The following is a 16247-nucleotide window of genomic DNA, read 5'->3' on the forward strand; positions in this document are numbered from 1 at the left end:
GATTTGTTTTTTATTTGATTTACTCTTGATTTGATTTGTTTTTTATTTGATTTACTCTTGATTTGATTACATTTTGTTTTGATTTAATCTATTTACTGCTCTGTTACCAAATTTTTTGATTTATAGTAGATTTTCTAGATATCTCTTTCTATTCTCTGTATATATATATAGAGCATTCTTGCTCTTCAAATATCAATCTTCTCATCGAGCATTTATAGTCAAGTAAAGAATTAGGAATCCACACTATCTTTAGATCTGTAGAGGCACTCCCAATTGAATTGAGCTATCTACGCTAACATTAAAATGAAAATTCAATGAAAATTCACCAGTAAAATTATTTACGCTAATTCATTGAAATTTTAAAAAGAAATCATCTCTAAATTTAGATAAGATAGTAAGTTATATTACTTGAATCAGGTGTGGTGAAGGTCGAACAAACACGTAACCTTCAAATCTTCAATATTACGCTCTCCCAACTATGCTATTCCCTGTAACATTGAAAATGAAAATTCGAAAATTTTAAAAAGAAATAATCACTAGTTTTAGATTGAATAAAGTTATGCAACTTAATGGACTTATGCAACGTAAACAAGTGCGGTGAACGTGGATTAAACATGTAACCTTCTGATATTCAGTCCCAACTTAGTTATCCCTGCTAATTCATTATTTATTGAAATTTTAAAAATAAATAATAACTAATTTTTTATTGAATAGTTAGCTTATGCAAATGAAAATAGGTGCGGTGAACGTGAAGATTAAACACGTGACCTTCAAATCTTTAGTTTGACACTCTCCCAACTGAGCTATCCCGTTAAGATTAAAAAAAAAAATCATCATAAATTATTAAACTATAAGGTGCAATGAATGTAGATCGAACACAAGACCTTCCAACTAATCCATACCAGATAACATAAAAAATGAATAATCACATGTTATAGATTGAATAGTCAAGTTATGCAACTTAGTCAACTTATGCCAGTTGGATAAAAAACAGTCAAGTTGAATAAAAAACATGACAGCTCTTCCACTAATTCATTTAGATTGAGATTTTAATAAGAAATAATTGCAGATCAAACACGTGACCTTCAAATCTTTAGTTTAACGCTATCCCAACTGAGCTATCCCTACAATCATTAAGGTTGAGATTTTAAAAAGAAATAATCGTTAATGCAGTGAACGATGCAACATGAACCAAGTGCGATGAACGTGGAATCGCTCTCCCAACCGAGCTATCCTCACTAATACTAAAATTAAAAATTCATAAGTAAAAGTATTTCCATTTATTCATTATATTTTAAATATAAATAATAACTAATTTTAGAGTCAAATTATGCAATGTGAACCAAGTGCTGTGAACTTGGATCAAACACGTGACCTTTAGATCTTTAGTCTAATGAATGTTTTTAAGTAAAGGTATTTCCGCTAATTAATTGAAATTTTTGAAAGAAATAATCACTAATTTTAAATTGCATAGTCAAATTATGCAACGTGAACCATGTGTGGTGAACGTGGATCAAACACAAGACCTTCAGATCTTCAATCTAATGCTCTCTCAACTGAGATATTCACACTAACATTAAAAATGAAAATTCATCAGTAAAGGTATTTTCACTAATTCATTTTAATTTTAAATAAAAATAATCACTAATTTTTAATAAGATATTCAAGTTATCCAACTTGTATAAGGTGCGGTGAACTAGAACACGTTAGGTATTTTCGATAATTCATTGAGATTTCAGAAAGGAATAATGACTAATTTTAGATTGAATAGTCGGGTTATGCAACTAGAATCAGGTGCGGTGAACGTGGAGATCAAACACGTGACCTTCAAATCTTCAGTCTGACACTCTCCCAACAGAGTTATCCCCGCTAATATTAAAAATAAAAATTCATAAGTAAAGGTACTTCCGCTAATTCATTATATTTAAAAAAGAAATAATCACAAATTTCAGATTAAATAAGCAAGTTATGTTTTTAGATTGTATAGTCAGGTAATAAACTTGTATTAGGTGCGTTGAACGTGGATAAAACATGTGTGACCTTCAAACTTCAGTCTAACAATCTCCCAACTTAGCTACTCTTTCTAACATTAAAAATGAATTTTCATCACTAAAGATATTGGGTACACTTCTGGAAATTCAACAAAAGGCAATAGTATTAGATCGAGATGCCAGATTTAAATCTCGCTTCTGAAAAATTCAACAAAAGGCATTAGGTACATAGTTATAGAACGACATTCCACCGATAAACAGATGGTAAAAAATAAATGCTCAAGCAAATATTGGAAGACATGTTGAGGGTATATGTGATGGATTTTGCAGGAAGCTTAGATGAGTACCTACCCCTTATGAAATTTGCTTATAATAATAGTTGCCAAGCCACCATACAAATGGCCACATACGAGGTTCTCTAACGCCGCAGTCCAGAAGATTAAAGCTAGGATACAAACCAAAGCCGAGAGAAAAGCTATGCAGACCTTAGGCGCAAGGACATGGAATTGTATGTAGTTCCTAAAGGTAGCACCCCATGAGAGGGATGCTCAGGTAGGGTAAAAAGGGGAAGTTAAGCCCTAGGTTTATCTGTTTCTTTGAGATATTAGAAAGGATTGGATCTATGGCTTATAGAATGGGACAATGCCAAAATTTGTCTGCAGTACGTAATATCTTTCATGTATCCATGCTACAGAAGTATACCCTAGATCCTTCGCACGTACTGGCTTATGAAACTCTCTTCTTGAGAGATGACCTAACGTATAAAGAAGACCCGATTCAAATAATAGACAAGAAAGTCAAAAGATTGAGAAACAATGAAATCGTTCTTGTTAAGGTCCTATGGAAGAATCATAGAGTAGAAGAAGCCACTTAGGAAACAGAAGGCAAATAAGAACCTTGTACCTTGACCTATTTTAGAATAAGCACTTTCGATAACCGAAAGTTTTCAAAGGAGAGGAGAATTTGCAACGCTCAAGGTCTCCAATAAGAGATAGTGTATAATCCCTACTAGGCTGTATCTAAAAGCAAAGAACAAGTAAAATTGAAAAAACATTGAGAAAATGGTACTTTTTCTAATTTTTATAAACTTCCGGAATCATTAAATTTTTTATAGAATAATAATTACAAGGTGCTTAAAAAAGGATGGCTCCATCGCAGAAGACTTTTCTGGCAGAAGATTCAGAAAAATCAAGAATGAAATTATAGAAATTCTAGATGTTTCAATGATAGTGGAAAATCCATCTATAAATTATGAATTAGGATAGACTATTAGGGGCAAGAAGTAAACTTAATCGAGTACCCAATCGAGAGATACAAGTTTTTTGTTTTGGGGTATCGTGTTCATGGGTTTACCTCGAATTCAAGAACTATAGTCCACTATTCATTTCCAAACTTGTTCCTGCACCTTCTAAATAAGTTTACCCATAAGTTTTGTGAAGGAAAGAGGTCCTCAAAGTGCTAGTAGGTTTTCACACGAATTAGTCCATGTTAGGTTACCCTTTAATGTTTTCCTAAGCTAAAACCTCAACTCCTAAAGTCTAACCCATGACATTATGTATAAACCTAGGTTCATCAATAATCCATGTACCAAGTACCTAGAACTATGTGAATAACATGCTAAATAGGTTGCTAGGATCCATACCCATAAATAACCATTATCTGCCATCGATGTGTACTAAAAGACCCCTATTCCTCTTTAGGTAGGATGTCCTGCAATATGTATCATGAGCTAGATGTTATGACAAGCCTACATTTCCCATCATCTAAACGAGATGTCCTGCACCACGATTTACCAATAGGATTACATGATTATGACGACACCACTCATGTGTTCATGGGGAGAAAGTTGAAGGTTATTTTAGGGGAAGGTTTTCACGATCAGTATATGATACATGACACGATGACCTCTAAGTTCTAAGATCCTGAAAACCTAACAAGAAGTAATATCCTAGCTTAAGGTAGCGATTAAGAACCTACTAGTAGGCTACTTACAAAGTTTTACTCACTCCATGTTTATCATTTTTTTTAGAATGAATATTTACAGAAATGTCACTCTAATTAGAATCAGAGCATCTACGGTGACCATCCGAGCAAAATCCTTCAAACACAAATCTCACATCCAAAATTTGCTATGATCTAGAACGAACATGCACGGATCATCACATCCAACGACTAGTATTCAAAGCCAAGGTCGGTAAGGCTATGATAGAAGTTGATATCTCCAAAAAATTATCCAGAAAGTTTGATCTCTAAATAACGAAGATTCTAGAGCTCTCAATGTCGGTTTAAGCTCCTCCTATAAAGTCTGAAGTAGGAGAACAATACGTAATAAAAATTGAGAAAGGTCGATCGCCCAATCGAAGGCAATAAGCGTTTAGATTATGGGTCTCCTACTCTCAGATTTCTTCCAAATTCGAGAGCAATCCTCCACTATTTCTCTTCGAACTTCTAATAACAAAGATTCTAGAGATCTCAATGTCGGTTTAAGCATCTTCTATAAAGTCTGAAGTAGGAGCAACAATACGGAATAAGTATCGAGAATGGTCGATCCCCCAATCGAAGGCAATAAGCGTTTAGATTATGAGTTCATACTCTCGGAATTCTTCCAAATTCGAGAGCAATCCTCCACCATTTATCTTCAAACTTATTCCTACCATTTCTCAACAAGATTACCCCCAAGTTCTATGAAGGAATAGAGTGCTGAAAGTGTCCAGAAATCATTCCTTCCTAATTCAATCCGGCAATTAAGAACTTCAAGAAAAACTTGAAAATCCAATTCGATGATACATGATGATTCGTCGAGCAAGAATGATTCCAATCAGTTTTTGTACCTCCAAGGAATGCTTCCATAGAAGACCACGAAGAAAAATAATCTTGAGAGCGTGCCGAATTGAAGGAAATAGGTTTCGAAATTAAATTGGGGATAAGAGTCGAATTCCTATCTACGATCTCTTTTCCTTCAAATAAAGGATTCCTCTATCTTCAGAGGAAAAAGTTGAGTAAACTTGATAAAGGAATCGAGAGCTGAAACGGCGTAGAACAAGCTGCCCAAGTGATCGAAAATCTGGCGTTATGAGTAAGTTGTATACTGAGAACGATTTCTGGAAATTACGGTCCTACACTCAAAGACGTTCCTCCAAACCAATTCCTTTAGCTTAAAGAAATGATATGGAAGAGGTTCAATGAAGAAATAGGGACTTGAAACCCCTAGAATTGGCTACCCAATAAGAAATCCTTTGTTTTATCTCCAGCCATAAATCAGATTTTGGATGAACTTTGAAAGCGAATATCTTGGGCTACGATCTACGATAAGGTATCAAATCAATCCCTAGCTCTTCCTTGTAACACCCATCTTTATGTTTCACGAAGAAATCAAGGAGAGAAATGCTATAAATGTGGTTGTACAGGCCGAGATTCAGATGGTGGCGATGCGAAAAATGTGCATCTTCTTCCTGTTTAGAGGAAGAAAATGATGATATAGCTAGTTCAACTGAACTATCCAAGTCAACTCAAAATTTGACCTTTTCCCATTCTCATAAAAACATTATGGTTTCATAAACTAGACACAATAAGGAGTATGTGGAAGGAAATTTGAAGTAATTCAGATAATGGAAGCTTAAGAATAGTGGCCCCAAACGTCGGCGACGAGGCAAGTCTTGGGACGAATGTTTGCCACTCATTGTTCTCTTTTTGAAGTTGTTTATGGATTTAATCCATTTACGCGTCTTGATTTGCTTTGTATTCATTCTAATATTTTTGTGAGTAAAGCACCCACAAGTAAGGCAAATGGGATTAAAACATTGCATAAAGAGGGGAAGGAGACAATTGAGAAACAAAATTTCAATGTTGCTTCAAGAATTAACAAAGGACGGAATGAAATCATTTTTCAACCCGGTAACTGGGTTCCAACTGGACCTATTACACAATTCAAGGCCAAGAAGATTCAACAAGCATTCATTTTTCATCTACAAAATTGGATAGGCTCGGTTTAACTATTATTTCATGTGTTACAAGCTTATTAGATTGAGGAAGGATCATTTAGAGCTTCAGAAGTGAATATTTACACGGTTGAAGAAGCAGATGAAGTTGCAAACATCATTACATGAGTTGTTAGAAAACTTTATTTATTTTTAATTTCATAAAGTTTGTAATTGTAGAATTTTCAAATTGACTTCGTTCTTTTGTGGAGATTCAAGGGGATCGAGATGAAAAATCAGATTTTTGATGAATGAAACTGATCTCTCAAGTTGAGAAGTTCCCCTTCAAAATCTGAGAATCATCTATGCCATTTATAAGTTTCATGTCATTCTTGTGGTAGAATAATTGCATGTGAGCCATTCCGTTAAGCTTAGATAGTGTGTGGTTGAGTGAAATTCTCAACATTTTACTTATTTTTGGGATTTCTTTTCAGCGTATTCAATGTAATTTATCGTGATACAAACAAGTTTTTCTAGGGAATTTATTAAGCACATAAATTTATTAATTACGGTGAACTTTTGTATAAAACGAAGTAAATACAAATGGAGTAACATGAGATAGAAGTAAACATAGTAATAAAAAGAAACTACATAAACATAAAGGAAGTTAATCCCATTTTACAATATAAATATGGTTCAAATTGTAGTTAAGAAATAGTTTTGAAAACTAGCCACTCCATATCAATCTATGTTTGGAAAACTAAAATAAAGAAAAAAAAATATATATTTTCAAAAACTTAGTTTGGAGTGAAATTTTGCTTAAAATTCAATTTTTTTTTTAATAAAAGGATAAAATACATAATTTTGAAAAAAAACAAAATAGTTATTAAAAGGGGCCTAATTTTTAACATATCTATCTCAAAGGAATGCATGGACTCTAGTGGCAATGCTGCTTCAACTGTGTGATAGACCATGTGAAGTTAACATGACAATAATAGTAAGTTATCAATTTTCAAATGGAATGGAGAAATAAGACTATTCCAAAAAAGAAAAGGACAAAAAGAAAAATATTAAATACATTTTCAACTAAGGCATTTGGTTGAGAGATATTATGGTCAATATAAGAAAAATATCGTATTAACTAATTTTCATGGACACATATGGATCCTTACCATACTAAAATGATTGTTCTTATTGTTATCAAACCAATAACAATTCATACCAACTAAATCTTCCAATTGATAATTAGGCGAGAGAAAGAACTTGAATTTATTTTTATATCTATTAACATGTTTGCTACTTTTATCTAAAACTTGATCACTAGTTTTTCTTATTTGCATTGTAAGATTAAGTATTTCTATGGATATCATTTCTATTTCTATAATTGAAACAAATTAGAATTCTGAACTCTCACGACTTCTGGGTGATAGAAAATTTTTCCGAAGCAAATTATAATGAATTTTGGTTCTCTTTTCATTCATTTTTTGATTTATTGCAATGGATTTACTAAAACTCTTCTCGTAAGGATAGTATTTTTCTTCATATATTTGATTAATTTAGTACTTAGTTTTATGAATTAATAAAATACCTATGGTTTGATATATAATAAATTGTCCATAATTTTGTACAACAGACGAACATGTTCAATAATAAGCTGAAACTCCTTGGGAACTATCATAATCTTCAAATTCATTTCTCATCTTTAAATATAAGATACAGTAATTTTTATGGGATTTATCAGTTTAAGCTAGAGACAATATACATTGATATTAATCACGCCAATTAAGGAATTATTCCATCTCAATTGAAAAATAAAATATCTATTTAGGAAGAAATAAAGTTAAGCTTCTGTGTTTTTCTTGTATTGTTTTTTCTTTCTACTATATTTAAGCCAAATCATTCCAGAGTTTTTTTTCAATTAGTTCAAAATTATTACCCTAGGTTTAGTATTTTGATTAGAGATTCCTCTTTCTTATTCTTAATCAAATTTTTGATACATGATTTATTGCCCTAGTATGCCCAGTAATGGGAAAGTATGTTTTTATATTTAGAATTTTCATGATTGTCATTTGTATGAACTGACAGGTCTGCTACTCGAGACACATTACAAATTAGAAAAAGTAGTATAATATATTAAAAAGATAATGCTTCTAAATATTTGAATTCATAATTATAAAAATATTATCATAATAAGATCAATGAAGGGAATACACCGATTGTTGGGCAACAAAGTCAACACAAAGAAATTAAAAAAGAAATATGAAAACTTGAGTCATGAAAAGTGTAAATTGGAAAGAATCTTAGTGGTCGTGGACAATTCTGTGTTATGAAAACTAGCTAGATTGAATCTTCAATGTAAATTTTGTGAAAATTGAGAGAAACCTTTTTAGTATGTTTGCAATGGCTTAGCCATGCAGCAACAACGTGATGCTTCAAATACTTTTCGTTATGATTACATACTAATGGTTCGTGAGGTCAGAAGTATTAAGGATATTTAGTCCTAATTATAACTTATCATATATATCATATTTGTCTTTTATTATAGGATATTTGTTTTCTAATACAACTCATCACATGTATCATGTTTGCCTTTTATTGCAGGCTCTTTTAATTTATTGTTATTCCCCTATCCTTTATAATTTATTTGATTATTTGAGAACTTCATTTAGGTGTGATGGTTTCAGCAAATACATGAGATTATAAAACGTAGGGTAGTGTGCTTATCAACAATGTGAAGTTAACATGACAATAATAATAGGTTCTAAAGCACAAAAACATGTGGAAAAATTTCAAATATTGAGGCGCATAAAAGATATGGACCAACAACTAATAATGATAGATCCACTACAAGGCATTTGGTCTAGTAGTATGATTCTCGGTTCGGTTGCAAGAGGTGTCGAGTTTGATTCTCAAAATGCCCCCAACAATTATATCAAATTGAAGCATGCAATATAATAAGATTTGAAATAGATTTTTTAAACATTGAACCAAGAAGTAATTTAGATGGATATTTGGAAAGAAAAAAAAAAGAAAAAAAAAGTTATATTTAATTATAATTTACAAGTGTCTTTATAACATGTTAATTGAAGAGAGCAAACAACAAGAATAAACAAACAAACAAAGGAAATTTGTGTATGTATGATTCTCTTCAAATCTTGGAAACTACGAGGATTCCTCTCCTTTCTTGACATCAAGACTTACTTTTTTGGGACTTGGACCATAAACGGTCATCTACTCCTACCCCTACTTCCTTCTCTAAGAATCAACATAGCATAATCATTCCATGAAGACTGAGGTAGTCTTATAAAAGAAGATGAGGGTACCACTTTCAAATCATTCCGTGAGGACTTGAGAAAGTTTTGTAAAATAAGATAGAGCCTCGAGCCTAACTTCAAAGGCATTACACAAATTGTTCTATGATATTTTTTCTAGGAACTCTTTGTTATGTTGTCTGCTGAAGGTTTTAGGAAAGGGACACAGATTCTCTATTGCACTGATCTCCCAATAGAAGTTTTACCTAGGTCATCTGTCGTCACAATCCTTTTAAGGATGATGCACCTAAATAACCGGTGAACAATAACATTTAAAGAAGTTTTAGAGAGCGAGAAGAGAATTGTGATAGAAGTTGCCCTAGGTAAAACTTCTTTAAATGTCTTAGCTAATCATTATCTTATAATGAGGAGTCTCTTGGACAACAATAACATATGGACAACAAATGTCTTAGCCAATTGTGACGTTCATGATTGCTCATGGCTTGTCGCCCAAATAACCGGTAAACAAAACATTGCCCAAATAACCGCCTTGGACAACAAATTGTTTACAAGAATGGCTGAGACATGCAACATGCAACCACAGGCAATGGGCAATCATGATCGTGACATCTGCCCCCACAAAATTTATTGGATGAGACTGACTTTAGGTCAATCGATGCGCTTCTAGATGATCTCATAATGAGGAGTCTTTTCCAACCTACTAGGTGTTGTTGAAAATCACTTCTCGGTTTGTTGTGTCTTCCTGTCTTCTCTATTCGTGTCTTTCCTACTTTCTTCGCTTGAACTTTTTCTTATTTGTATGACGTCATATCACCTGCTTCTGCTTGATGTCTTCTTGGTCAAAATAATAACGTTTCAAGTTGCTAACGTGGACAACAAGGTTAGTCCGCATCCATAAGAGCAATTGGATTCTATATGATGTCTTCATTATCTTATGGATAACTTTAACTAGTCCATAGTATTTTTACACCCGTCTTTGGTTCTTGTTGCTTTGAACTTGAAGTTGATCTGACCTTAACTTATATGCACTCTTTATTTTTCTTGAAATTATATGGTTGATGCTTCCGACTGACTCTTCTCTGTTAGGGTTGCACAATAACGCACACGCTCGATCTAGATGAACACAAAGAACAATATAGAGAAAAGTGCAAGGAGAACTCTGGCTAAAAGAACTTTTTTTTTATTGATGACTTCACGTATGTACAATAAGAGAGAATTACAGAGAATATAGAAAGTACATTTTCAAAGCTCTACCGGACGGGATATATATATAGTTCAATTTACTATATATAGTTTTACTAGATTTAACCATCTACTATATATAGCTATATACCATATATAGCTTTACCGGATATAGCTTTACCAAATATAGCTATACCAAATATAACTGTTGATCAAGCTATAAATAAGCAGCAGACTCCATAACATAACAATTCTCACACTTGGAGACTGATCTAGTCAACTAAGAATTTCATTCTCAAACGACCATGAGCATCTTCATGGCACCATATCAATTGAGGCTTTGCACAACCTCAATATTCCAATATCAACACATTTTGTCAACATGTTTGCTGGATTCTTTGCACCCTCTATCTTCTCCAAACACATCACCATCTTTCACTAACCTGCAAGTGAAATGGTATCGTTTTCTGTGTTTTCTCTTTAAATGATAGATCGGGTTTCTTCGCCAACTGTATGACACTCTAACTATCTCTATAAAGAATATCTTCGTGCTACTTCTTACTCATTCTTGCAGATAGTCAGTCATCCATATCGTCTTTTTTCCAGCTTCAGCTATTGCCACGTACTCAGTCTCAGTACAACACATTTTTTAAGCCTAGACGTTCCATCATCCATGGCTTGCTCCCACTTGGTTGTATACTTCAACTGTAGAGCCTCCTCAAAGGGTTGTGGTTCCCTTTCATCAGCAACAGATAGTGTAATGAAGGTACATACATATCTGGTACTCTGATAGTACAGGATGATCTTCTCAACACCGGTTCAGGTGTCACTTGCTCTACTGCTGGTTCCTCTGCAACAACCTCAGGAGTTTGTTGAGTATCTGCTACAAGATCACTAGGTAATGTTTTCCGCAACTCAACCTCAACTCCCATTTGCTTTGTTGTCTTGGAACCTTGCTCCACATCTGGTTCCTCAGCAGTAGTCTCAGGAGTTTCTTGAGTATCTGCTACAACATCACTAGGTGAGTTTCCCAGCAACTCAAGCTCAACTCCCACTTGCTTCGTAGTCTTGGAACCTTGCTCCACATCTAGTTTCTCAGCAGTAGTCTCGGGAGTTTCATGAGTATCTGATACAACATCACTAAGTGAGTTTTCCTGCAACTCAAGCTCAACTCCAACTTGCTTCGTCGAACCTTGCTCCACATATGGTTCCATTTCCAACCGCACTTTCTTCAATTCTTTGGCGGTCCTTGTGAAGCTAACTCGTTTCTACTTGCTCATAACATAATTCTCAAAATGACCCACATCAATAGATTTCAGACCTTCTAAAAGCCCTTTCGCAACCAGCCTCTTCATTCCTTTCGCGCTCATATGTTCGAGTCTATTGTGCCATAGACTTGAATTTGAAGCACTCTCAGCAACAGCAGCTATGTTCATACACCCTGCAGTGGTGTATAAGGTTCTAGATTTTGAGCCACCTGCTACCATCGTAGCACCCTTCATAATCTTCCACGAACTCATCTCTAACTTTGTTGCATAACCTGTGCTGTCCAACTGACCAATAGAGATCAGGTTCCTTTTGAGACCAGGAATATATCTGACACCTTTTCGAAATTTCAAGACTTGAAATTCCGGAACAACTCTTTATTTAGAGATGAATGAAAAGATGGACCTGAATCCAAAATCTAGTATTCAATCGAACTGTCCACACTGAGGATTAGAGCATCCCCAATGTCTTCTGGTGAATTTATAGAATCATCATCATCTTCAGATTTGTGATTCTGCTTCCTCTTTTGTCTTGTACAACCTATCCGAAAGTGACCTTTTTCTCCACAATTCCAACACGTTACGTTTGGTCTATTTGGAGATTTTTCTCGGTTCTTTGATTTTGATCGTCCTTTGTTTGGGCCCTTCGGTTTACTTCTTCCCCGTTGGTCAACACTAAGAGCATTACCAGATGAATTAACAATTTCTCGTTTGCGAGTTCCTTTGCTGAGAAATACATCTTGAATTTCACCAAACTTCAGTTTATCAGATCCTCGGGAACTGTTAATTGCGGCAATAATAGTATCCCATGACTCGGGTAAGGATGACATCAAAATCAACGGTTTAATTTTGTTTTCGAAATTAATTTCCACTGAACTTAGTTGACTTATGATCATATTGAATTCATTTATATGATCAGCAATAGATCCACCTTCAGACATCTGTAGATTGAACAATCTCCGCATCAAATACACCTTGTTCATAGCCGACGATTTTTCATACATATTTGACAGCGCCTTCAATAGATCTAACGTTGTCTTCTCCTTGATAATGTTAAACGTCATGTTTTTGGATAGCGTCAACTGGATCAGCCCCAAGGCTTGTCGATCCTTGAGCTTCCACTACTCCGTGGTCATGGTATCCGACTTCACCCCCAACAGAGGTTCGTGAAGATCTTTCTGGTACAGATAATCTCCAATCTGCATCTACTAGAAACCGAAATCGGATCCATCAAACTTCTAAATTTCAATCTTTGAACTTTCCATCTTCATAGATCGTGGTGAACTTCGCCTAGCTTTGCTACCAGTTGTTAAGGTCGCACAACAATGCACACACTCGATCTAGATGAACACAAAGAACAAGATGAAGAAAAGTGTAAGGAGAACTCTGGCTAAAAGAATTATTTTTTTATTGATGTCTTAACGTATGTACAGTAAGAGAGAATTACAGAGAATACATAAAGTACATTTTCAAAGCTCTACCGGATGAGATATATATATAGTTCAGTTTACTATATATAGCTTTACCATATTTAAACATATACTATATATAGTTATTTACTATATATAGCTTTACCAGATTTAACCATCTACTATATATAGCTATTTACCATATATAGCTCTACCGGATATAGCTTTATCAAATATAGCTTTACCGGATATAACCGTTGACCAAGCTATAAATAAGCAGCAGGCTCCATAACCTAACATTCTCTTCATTTGTCTAAATGATATTTCTGTGTGAACATGTGTTGCTTCAGTGATTTGTTTTTGTCTTCCTTCTTTAGTATCTGATCTTGTTTTTGTCTCTCCTGGTGGGGATAAATCCATTATCTGACCTTGTTTTGCGTCGTGGTGTTCATGTAGTGGCAACAAGGTTTCTATTGAAGTTGCCTCACTTAAGCTCCCCTTTTTAATTACAACAATAGCAGCAAGCGTAGATTCATCATGGCTATGATTCTTTCTCAACTGTAGTATCGACATCATTTTCAACCCTCTTAATGATAATGCTCTTAATATCATTTTATCTTTTCCACTTTCAATAGGCATGCCTATCCAAATCATAACTTTCGATATTTGCTTTACTTGTGTACAACACGATATGTGTCTTAAATGGAACTATCAAACTAAAACTTACACTATTTTTTTCTCTCTACAGTAATTGTCGCAAACCCTATGTAAATAATTTAATAGCGGTCTAGATCTAAAAGATATAATAATAATAATTGCTCATGGATTTCATTAACAAAGAAAATAAATGAAATAATAATGATACATTCCATAAACAACTTAATATATCGTCCATAATAAAAGCATTTTGTCTAGTGGTATGATTCTTATTTTGGGTGTAAGAGGCCTTGAGTTTGATTCTCGGAATGCCCCTTTTTCCAAAAGAAAAAACGCAAGCAATTAAGAATTTTAGATCTGCTATAAAGGCATTTGGTCAAGTGGTATGATTATCGTTTTGAATGTGAGAGGTCTGAAGTTTGATTCTCAAAATGCCCCCAAGAATATTATATCAAAATGAATTATGCAACATAATATGATTTAAAATGTTGTTTTTAAACATTGAACCAAAAAGATGAGAATAGGGAATGAAACACAAAATGAATTATGCAACATAATATGATTTAAAATGTGGTTTTTAAACATTGAACCAAAAAGATGAGAATAGGGAATGAAACATATTCTTGGGGAAGAATAAAGATCGTCTTGAGCCAGACTTCAAAAAGAGCATTACACAAATTGTTCTATTGTATTCTTTCTAGAAACTTTTCATTATGTTGTTCTATTGTATTCTTTCTATAAACTTTTCATTATGTTGTCCGCTGTTGTCACATAGGTCATCTGTCGATGAAGAAGTTTCAGAGAGCCATAGGTTCGAATCCTGTCACCTTGATGTGGTATTCTCAGGGGCATTATGTTGTCCGCTATTTTCACATAGGTCATCTGTCAATGAAGAAGTTTCAGAGAGCCATAGGTTCGAATCCTGTCACCTTGATATGGTATTCTCAGGGGCCAAAGTGCAAAGCCTCGTAACCTATCCGTGGTCAAGAAGGCAGGCGAACCGCGCACACTGAAAAAAAAAAGATCTTCTTTTCTATCATCTGTAGAATTGTCATTCTTTTGTCCTTTGAAACCCCTTACATTATCAGTCATCAGGCAGGTTTTTGGTATCATATATTAAGATAATTATTATGAAAAAACTATTCCACTAGTGTGCCCTTTCTTTGTGGTATCAGTCATGCTATTTGAATAGCCTGAAGTCATCATAGCCTTTCCACCGGTTTCGAAGACTCCTTCAGAATCAATGTGCTCCAATGAAAGAGATCAAACCCTTTCCAGAACCAAAACCGGGCACAAAACGCCGAGACAGAAAATCGAAAGTGAGCTCTTTTCGCATATACGCAATCTCGAAGACCAATTAGCTCACGAATTGTCTCCTCAACCCTGGCGAGTATGAGTGCTTGGTAAGAGAGAATGTCGAATGAGAAAGACATTCAATTACGGCAACATTCGTAACTACCAAAGTGCACTAAACCTAGTAGAGATCTTCGACCTAACGATAATGGAACTTCAAGCCCATTTAATCAGTCTGCTTTGTACCTTATTTTTGACTGAACCGGATGCACGCCAGGACCAAATTCTCTCTCAGTCACCCAGAGACGAAAGGAAGATCAGATCTGAAGTTTACAAATTGAAGAGAAAGTGGATCTGAGTTCTACACGCTTTCATTTTCAAAAAAATTGGCTTGCCTACAGTACTTTATTCAGGATGTGCAACAATACGGTCATCTCTCAGCCGTGTATAGAGAATTCCTTGATCATTTCCTTGGCGGATAACACAAATGAAATCGCTTCCCTGACCGCCCATCTTATGAGTCCATACTTGTCTTGTTGGTTTGTTGTACTATTCTATACCTCTCTTGATTGATAGAAAGACGTTCGGGAGCTGGGAGAGCCTATCGTGAGGGAACTTTCCTTTTCACGGAACGCAAAGGTAAAGCGGGAGCTGCGTATGTCCACGGTGATCAAGGCAGAGCGACTCCTTCTTTAAAAGAGGTTGGTTTTATCGAAACTGTTAGATCCTCTTTAGTTAAAGAAAAATAGAAACTCTTGGTTTGGACGATGTCGATTCGTATGGCAATGCGGACTCGACTCAGGATGAGGATTCAGCTTTTCATACTACTGCTATGAGCCGAGAGAGCTGGTAAGTTATCTCGCTAAATGAAAGGAAAAAGCACGTACGGGTTGACCTCATTGCAAGGGGCGGGGGCCAGCCAAAGAAGATCAGTCGGACTAGGTTAGGACCCTTGATCCGGTTCAGCTAGATTCTTCCATGCGAGAATGTATGCGTATCGGTATCCTCTTCAGGATAAGTTGCGTCTTCTGATTGTTTATACGTTTGAAGAAACCTGCTAAGTCCCCTTTCTTACCCGGTGTGATTCAATCTTTCAGCTCAAACTTTCCTATTGCCTGATGAAAAAGATAGGAGTACGACTACCTTTTCCTTCTCTTGCCCGAGCCAAGGGATTATTCAGTTTCTACCAAAAAGTTTGCTATCTATTAGTTTTCATAATCGAATGTATTTCTCATTTCATGTTAGCTCCTCCAAGAGCTTC

The sequence above is a fragment of the Cucurbita maxima genome, unplaced genomic scaffold (genome assembly GCF_002738345.1).
Source record: "Cucurbita maxima cultivar Rimu unplaced genomic scaffold, Cmax_1.0 Cma_Scf00108, whole genome shotgun sequence".
Taxonomy (NCBI): Eukaryota; Viridiplantae; Streptophyta; class Magnoliopsida; order Cucurbitales; family Cucurbitaceae; genus Cucurbita; species Cucurbita maxima.